Here is a 9031-nt window from a genome sequence, read left to right as displayed (position 1 = left end):
AACTAAACAATGGTGATTAAATACGTCGCTTCTCAATGATAGAGAATTCATTGCATTTATAAAAACTGAACAAAAAAATTACCTTGACACTAATACTTCACCTGAAATATCACCCCTTACTCTATGGGACTGTGCGAAAGCATATATCAGAGGTCGAATCATTTCCTTTACAAGTGCCAGAAAAAGAAAAAGGGAAGAAAAACAGCGAGAGCTTGAAGACAAAATAAGCTTGAACAGCAATACAAAAGAAACCCAACCTCAAGCCTATTGAATAATCTAAAAGAGGCACGCAGAGACCTAAACAGCTTAATTAATGAAAAAATAGAGGGCAATTTAAGGTTCACTAACCAAAAATATTACGAAAATGGTAATAGGGCGAGCAGATTACTAGCACTAAGACTTAAAAAACAACAATCATCAAACATAGTACAGAAATTAAAGGAGAATAATTCAATTCTAACAAAGCCGGATGAAATATCACAGTCCTTCGCAGAATTTTATAAGACCCTGTACAAAAATACAGACACCTGCACAAATGATGAGGAATTGGCACAATTTTTAAAAGGTATCAAATACCTTTACCTGAATCTACGGCAAGAGAACTGGATGAGCCAATTAAGGACCTGGAAATACGTCAGGTAATCTCTACACTGAAAACTAATAAGAGCCCTGGCCCAGACGGGTATACTAACGAATTTTATAAAGCCTTTGTAGAGGTTGTATAACCTTTATTACTACACGCTTACCATCATGCATTAAAATCTGGAACCATGGCTCCCTCTTGGAGAGAGGCTACTATAATAGTGATACATAAAGATAGCAAAGATCCCACCAAATGCCAGTCATACAGACCAATCTCATTATTGAATACAGATCTACGAGTCCTAACAGCTATTCTGGCAAGACGTGTCAACAAAATTATTACAGAAATTATCCATCCCGATCAGACAGGTTTTATAAAGGGAAGATACTATGGAGACAACATTAGAAGGTTGTTAAATTTAATGACACACCCAAAAATTAAAGAAGAGGAGTCGATGATATTATCCCTAGATGCCATGAAAGCATTCGACCGAGTATCCTGGCAATACCTCATCCAAACTTTGAAACGATTCCAATTTGGTCCGAATTTCATCAAATGGATACAAACCTTGCATTCGGATCCACAATCCGCAGTTAAGGTGAACGGATTTCTCTCAGATCGTTTCACTCTAGAACGTGGGTGTAGACAAGATTGTTCACTATCTCCTTTGTTATTTGATATCAGTACTGAACCATTAGCACAGCTGATTAGGGATAATGATAATAGGAGGGGAGTGATGATAAACGGAGAACAGCACAAAATATCAATGTATGCTGATGATGTTCTGCTGTATCTTACAAAACCCGCAACAACAATACCGTGTTTAAAGGACATCATTTTCACGGGTCGGGCCTGGTTAGTACTTGGATGGGAGACCGCCTGGGAATGCCAGGTGCTGTAAGCTTTTTGCCCTCCTCTCTGTACAGAGGGCGCTGCTGCTTCTTCGGTGGAGACACAGCTTTGAACAACAGAGCAGCTAGTCTGAGAACGATGTTCAACCTTTTTGTGCTGCTTGTGGTTTTGCTCACTTCAATATGTTTGTGTCAAAAGCGTAGAGGCTTTATGTCAAGACATGCCTCGGAAAATCCTTCAGCAATTGACTGCATTCCCTGCTTATGCAGAGAAATTAAAAGAAAGCTTACAGCACCCGGTATTCCCAGGCAGTCTCCCATCCAAGTACTAAACAGGCCCGACCCTGCTTGGCTTCCGAGATCGGACGAGATCGGACGGGTTCAGGGCGGTATGGCTGTAAGCGAAGGCGCGGGAGACAAACGCACTATTCAAACGCGGAGCCAAACAAGCAAAGCCGCTCTTCTCATCTGACTCAGTCGGACCGATGTTTATCACAGCGGTTTCTCTTCAGCTGTGCTGCACTGGTATATCTCAGTGATTACCTGGAACGATAGAAACGCTGCAATGTAGCCACTCTCTGAAAACACTGGCATTCCCCAAAAGCTGTTCAAGTGTGCTAATGTTTCCCCGCTCGCAGGTACAGAGAAACGATCAGGACGGAGCCGGTGAAGGTGTATAAATAGTGTGTTTGCCTGCTTGGCCTTCGCTTACGGCCATACCACTCTGAACACGCCCGATCTCGTCCGATCTCGGAAGCTAAGGCGGGTCGGGCCCGGTTAGTACTTGGATGGGAGACCGCCTGGGAATACCAGGTGCTGTAAGCTTTTTGCCCTCCTCTCTGTACAGAGGGCGCTGCTGCTTCTTCGGTGGAGACACAGCTTTGAACAACAGAGCAGCTAGTCTGAGAACGATGTTCAACCTTTTTGTGCTGCTTGTGGTTTTGCTCACTTCAATATGTTTGTGTCAAAAGCGTAGAGGCTTTATGTCAAGACATGCCTCGGAAAATCCTTCAGCAATTGACTGCATTCCCTGCTTATGCAGAGAAATTAAAAGAAAGCTTCCCCCCCTCTCCATCCTTGGTACTTTACCCAGGATCAGAGCACTCTGTGTCGGCTACAGACCTCCAGATTATCCCTTCTCCATCCTTGGTTCTTTACCTAGGGTCAGAGCACTCTGTCAGCTACAGACCTCCAGATTCCCCCCTCTCCATCCTTGTTTTTTTTACACAGGATCAGAGCACTCTGTGTTGGCTACACTATCGACATCCCTCCTTCCTCTGGTTGTCCTCTTATAATCCCCGCTTCCAAATTAGTATTCATGGACTCTTGCTACTCACCAACAACCCCCAAGAAGTCTCCAGCAAGCAACCAGAGACCAGGCTGGCTTTTTGGCATCTCTGGCATCCCAACCAGCCCCCTCCAGGCACCTTGCCCACCAGCCGACCCTGTGCACCCATTCTTAAGCACCCTCCTCGGATAAAGCCCATAGCCCACCCCGCTGGAGTTTCGTGCCCCTGGTACTCCATTCCTTGTCCAATAGGTCCGCATTCACCTGCCTCCCTCTGGTTCGCTCCTTATAATTCCGGCTTCCAAACTTGTATTCGTGGACTCTGGCTCCCTACCAACAGCTCATTGAAAGCCCCAGAAGAACAGGCTGGCTTCCTGGCACCCTTAATCCTAATCAGCACCCTCCAGGGACCTTGCTCTGATTTGATTATGTGATATGCGGCATTTATTAGTTTCTTGATCTGCTGTGCATTATTCCAGAAGGCGTGAAGAGAACTAAAAGAGCTAGCAGATGTACTCCACCAAAAGATTTGGAAGCCAACAAATGTGGGGGGGGGGGGACAAGGTGGCTGCCACACTTGCAGAGGGCACTCAGGACAGTGCTAGGTCCAGTGCTACTTGCACAAATGGAGAACACTGTTGAAACAAGGTAAGCGATAAACTCTTATTGCCTACTTTACAATACTGTGATGTCAATCCCCTACATCAACTTCATTTTTCTGTGCTTGTGCAAATCAACTAGATCTGCAAGTGCTGAAATGGTTAGAAGAGCAAAGCAGTGCTTACAGCTGTTAAAGGACTTCCAACATCTGCTGTTCTTTGTCCTGGTGCAAGACATCCTCGAAGTCTTGAGTTGGTGGGTTTCTTTTAAATGCATCTGTCAGATGTGTTTATTACAGTTTAAGTGTAGAGCTGAGGGAAATAATTTTGTTAATTGTTGTAGCCTGAGCCTCAAGCTTCCAGAGGATGGGCTTACCCTCCCCAGGGCACTGCATGCCTTTGAAACTTCTGTGCTGATGCTGATAGGCATAGAGACAGAGTCAGGAGAGCATGTTGCAGACTTTCTGGCACAAACTCCAGAGGGAAGCTTTCACAATGTGCAATTGGTGAGGTTCAGTGAAAGAAGAGAGGGGTTCAGCAGGTAGATTGAAACATGATGAGGGAAATCTTCTGTAAATTGTAGGGGTGGAATGGTTCATCAAAAAAATCCTTCCCGTTCGGTACGCTTGTCACGGTTCGGGGCGCGTGTGTACCGCTCGGGTCATGGGCACGCGCAACTTCTTTTTCTCATTTACTAACGCAGTGTCAGTGATTTTGTGAACCGTTGCACCCCTAGTAAATTGACAATTCCAATTTAGCATATCTCAGAAAGAGATTATATTTTCCCATTTTGTTTCCCCAGAGAGAAGAGAGAGCTCCTGTCCACTGTGGTCTCTGCCCTGAAACACCGTTTCCAGGGTGTTGAATCTCATGAAGTATTGCTCGCTGCATCAAGGCTTGTGGATCCACGGGAGTGGCTGGCTGAACATGGGGAGCTGGCCAGCTATGGAAGTGACCATATTAGCAAAGTAACTGAGCACTTTGCTGATGTGCTAGACAGGAATGGGCGTGACCGGGAAAAAGCAAAGCGCATAGAATGGCCCAGTGCAAAGGTCATCATCAAGTCAATGCCACAGAGCCTTCAACAAAATGCCTGGCAGGACTTTTTTGTGGATGATGACCAGCGCAAGAAGTTCTCTTACCTCCTCCTTATCGTGGATCTCATCCTCATCATGCCTCTGTCCACAGCAGCTGTTGAGAGAGGCTTCAGTGCCATGAAACAAATCAAGACAGATTGGAGGAGCAACCTCAGTGTAAACACATTAACAAAGCTCCTCTTCATCATCCTGGAGGGTCCAGACATGGAACTCTTTAACTCCATGCCTGTGGTGGACAGGTGGTTGATAGGAAGAGACAGAAGGAGTTTGAAGTAAACACACACACACACACACACACACACACACACTCAAGACAGACACAGACAAACTCACACAGACTCATACACAGATTCTCACAGACTCACACAAAGACAAACTCTCAGACTCACACACAGACTCATACAAAGACAAACTCTCACAGACTCACACAAAGACAGACTCACACAAAGAAGGACTCACACACAGACTCTCACAGACTCACACAAAGAAGGACTCACACAGACTCACACAAAGAGGGACTCACACACAGACTCTCACAGACTCTCAGACTCATGCACAGACACAAACCTGTTTTGTTCTCATTGTTCTGTTAACAATTAAATGGGAAAAATTTCAATCGATATCAATCAATGTCTCTTTTTCTCAAAAAAATTTTTCATTTTCATTTTTTCGTCACTGGGCCACTAAAATTACGCACGGGGCCTGTAAAACTTGAATCCTCTGGCCAAACGGGCCAGTAAGAAAAAAATGTTATGTTGGACACTGTGTCAGGATGCGTTCCCCCTGCTTTAATTGGTCAAATTAAATGATATCAGCCTGAAAATCAAAGGCCTTATCTGTTGAGGGGAAAGAAGTCAGGAGAATGAATTTCAAAGATGTGTGAGAGTCCTTTCATTTTGAACAGAGGGGGAAAATTATTGGACAGTAATATTCCAAGCTGTCAGGATGCGTTGCCCCTGTTTTAAATGGTCAAATTGAGTGATATCAGCCTGAAAATCACAGGACTTATCTTTTGTGGGGAACGCAGTCAGGAGTATGAATTTCAAAGATGTGTCAGCCTCCTTTCACTGTGATAAGAGGGGGAACACTATCTGACAGTAGGATTGCAAGCTGTCAGGATGCGTTCCCACTGTTTGAAATGGTCAAATTGAATGATATCAGCCTGAAAATCACAGGACTTATCTGATGTGGGGAACCAAGTCAGGAGTATGACACAAAGATGTGTGAGCCTTCATTTTGAACAAAGGGAGAACAGTATTGAGGTTTTTGTGAATGCGCGCTTCCTTCGTCCTTCGGGCTACTTCGGATTGGGGCAGGACCAGGGGAAACAAATCTCAACCAGGAAACAGGGCTCGATACAACACCGGCTCAACTGACCCCCAACACAGAACAGTTATTTTATAAATTACATAAAAAACAAAGAAAACATTATATGTTTTAAGTATTTCTGCCATAAATGGTCCTACTGACAGCACATCATTTCACGAGGTGTCATTGTCACATTTTTTTTATACTTCTTCGTGAATTCACCTGTAAGTAATTATCATATAGTTGTATTATATTGCCTGGTTGGCACCATGAGCAAACAAAAACGGGAACTGCCCCCTCCGTGAAACAGCAAGCAGAGCTGCTCAACACAAATGTGACTCTGACTGTGTACCGGGGAAAGCCGAGTAAGAATATCTGCATCCTGAGCACCGTTCACACAGCTGTGGGCACCTTTAGTTGGGCCAGAGTCTGTAATATACAACAACATAACGAAGTACAGCGTGGATGTGCTGGACCAGATGGCGAGGGCGTACTTCGTCAAAGGCGGTAAGCCAAGATGTCCAGTAGCGGTCTTATATAACATCCTCAACCTGGCTGGGATCAATGGCCCCATCTTATCCACCAGGTGGGCTGCAGCAGTGGAAGCAACCGCTGCAGCAGCAGCAGACACGGAGATGGAGGCCGTGCCGGTCCGAAAGAGCTGCAAACGGAACGAAACGTCGGACACTTGAAATGCCACAAGCTTGTGTGTGGTAACTGTGCGAGGAGATCGGAGGTAATCTGTGTAGATTGTGACCAGTGATCACAACAGCTCTTGTTTTGTTTTGGTTTTAGATCAGCTCGTTTCCATTTTTTTCTATTATCATTATTGTTTTATTATATATTATTAAGTGTTCAAATAAAATGTTTCATAATCAAATAAGTTACCTTTACCTTAATTGTTAATTTCTGTTAATTAAATCCTGCTGAGGCCTCAGTGTTGGAAGTGACTGCACACCCTGTCTGACAGCAGCTTCTCCTGTATTTTCCTGTCTTACTGGCCTGACATTCACTGGTACAGTTACTTAAAGGGATATTCCGGTGTAAATTTAATCCATGAATGAACTAACTTTGCTAAAAATATGGACTTACTTGGTCGGCTCGCCTCTGAGGAAAAAAAGATGGCGGTTGCCTTGGATTTTCAAATCCAACACTGCAAGTGACGTCACATTGCGTGCACATGCCCATTGGTTGAAATGCTCACCTTAACGTACATAATGAAGTTAACCGAACGGATTCTTATGGGTTTTTGATGAGTTTCTGCGCTTTTTTAGAGTTGAAGTTGTTGTAACTCTTCTTACTTTGTTGTAATGGGCAATGAGTTTTCCCAGCTTGACAACAACAGTCCTTCTGACTAAAAGCCCAAATCCCTTTTAACAGTGCAGGCAAATAATTATCATTACAGGGCTCTATTGCATGTTGTCAATCGCTGCATTTTACGATCTGTAATTTCTGTATAACAGACTGATGCTATGGATGCCGCTCTGATCAGAGGAGCACAAGTGGAGAGAAGCTCAAAATGAACTATGCAGGATATTTGCCTTATGGTTCATTTGTGCCTTAATTAAACAGCTTCAGAGTAATAGTGCTGGTTAAATAAACAACTTGTAACTTGTTACATGGAGAATGGAGCCGCCGACCCAGTGTCCCAGCTCTTGTCTCTGCAGCACCGTGAAACAAACACGCCCCGTAACCTGAAATCTCTTGTTTATGACAGATACGACTACACAAATATACACATCATAATGTGCGTATGATAATTCATCAATCCACTGATTGATTTCCCACTGGCTTCATTGTATACAAATGCACATGGTTGAAAGGAGGGTTAGCAAAGAAACCGGACTTATACGATGGCAAAGCTGCCAAGTGAAACGCTTTGAGTGTGACAGTCACGCAATTTAACCCATTCTCACACCACACGTCGCACTTGACATTTCTCATGCTTATATTTCCCCATTCAATACTCTATATTTTTTTTCATGATAATATATTTTGGTCCTAACCCAATCCCACACCAATCCACCAGTCCTTTGTGCCTAAATCTAACCAACCACAGAAGGCACCACATAATATAAACAGAAGCAACGTAAGGCGGGTCTTGGCGTCTTTCACACATAACAGTGCCGACATTTAAAACCCACCCAACGTTCTCCTGCTTGCCAGAAGATGGACAGTAGGTAACTACCCAATTATGTTCACTGTTGATTCGCTGTTTCTCCTTGATTTTCCTAGTTAATATGTACTGTGTTAAGGCTGCTATAAGTCTATCATTATCCTGTATTTGTTGCAGAGCTGTGTAACATTTATTTGCCTCTTCTCTTGGCCAGTTCACACTTGAAAAAGAGACTCTAACATTAGTCTCAGTGTGTGTGTGTGTGTGTGTGTGTGTGTGTGTGTGTGTGTGTGTGTGTGTGTGAGTTACAGACTTGTAAATACCAATTTAGACCCCCCTAAAGCAGTGATTCTCAAAATTCAAAATTTTAGGGCCTACCCTTAACTCTGACAGTGTAACAATACAAATGGAACCAAATGGACAGATTGGGGTCCATTTGGCTGAGGCATCTTTTCAGCATGCCGCAGTGCTGTGTCCCCTGTTGCTTGAATAGATCGGAGTTTTAAAAAACTATTGGTATTCAGTTGCTATTCTGCTGCTTTGCTTGCGATGACAAAGAGAAGAGGAAATGGCTGCAGTTGATACGGTAAGTTTCAATTCTTAAACGAATAAAGAAAAACAAAAGCAGTCCTCGCTACCTAGCTAATGTTCGCACCCACTCGCAAAAGCCAAACTGGCCTCTTTGCAGATACCCCTAATATAACTTAGGTTATGGGTTAAGTTAGGGTGTTTGTTGTTATGAATTCACATCTTCGTGTTTCAATCTTCAGCCCTTTTTTTCTTGCTAGCTGACTTAGCTAGCTATCTTTGCTAGCCCTTGTCTGACTGACAAGTCTGTCAACCAAAACATGAAGATGTGGGTAACAGCATCTATGCTGCCTAGTTCAGTTTAGCTAATCAGGGGTATTTCCAAAGGACCGGAGTAGCTACAGGTTTTTGTTCTAACCAAGGAAGATCATGGCTGATACATCTTGTTACCTAGCATCCTGTCCTAACCAGTTCTCATTAATGTTATGCATATACATTAGTGCACAACCTGTCTATACCTGCTACCACAGTATTATATTTTATTTTATTACTATTCTTTCACTTTTATTACTATTTTTTAACTTCTGCACTATTTTATGTTTTGGATTCTTAAAGAGGTGAGCTGGAGAGGTGAGTTTTGTTTATTTTTTCCGACAAAGCC

General features: G+C 43.5%; 2 non-coding genes across 2 annotated transcripts; one reads left to right on the top strand and one right to left on the bottom strand.

Moving 5' to 3' along the window:
- Window positions 1-1718: 1718 nt before the first annotated feature.
- Window positions 1719-1837, bottom strand: LOC119013170. Its single transcript, XR_005072717.1, has one exon. It is a non-coding gene; the product is annotated as a 5S ribosomal RNA (ribosomal RNA).
- A 303-nt stretch (window positions 1838-2140) lies between these two features.
- On the top strand, window positions 2141-2259 carry LOC119013167. The gene has a single exon (XR_005072714.1). It is a non-coding gene; the product is annotated as a 5S ribosomal RNA (ribosomal RNA).
- Window positions 2260-9031: the final 6772 nt, after the last annotated feature.

This window comes from Acanthopagrus latus, chromosome 22, assembly GCF_904848185.1.
Source record: "Acanthopagrus latus isolate v.2019 chromosome 22, fAcaLat1.1, whole genome shotgun sequence".
Lineage (NCBI taxonomy): Eukaryota > Metazoa > Chordata > Actinopteri > Spariformes > Sparidae > Acanthopagrus > Acanthopagrus latus.
This window is presented reverse-complemented; position numbering and strand designations above follow the sequence as displayed.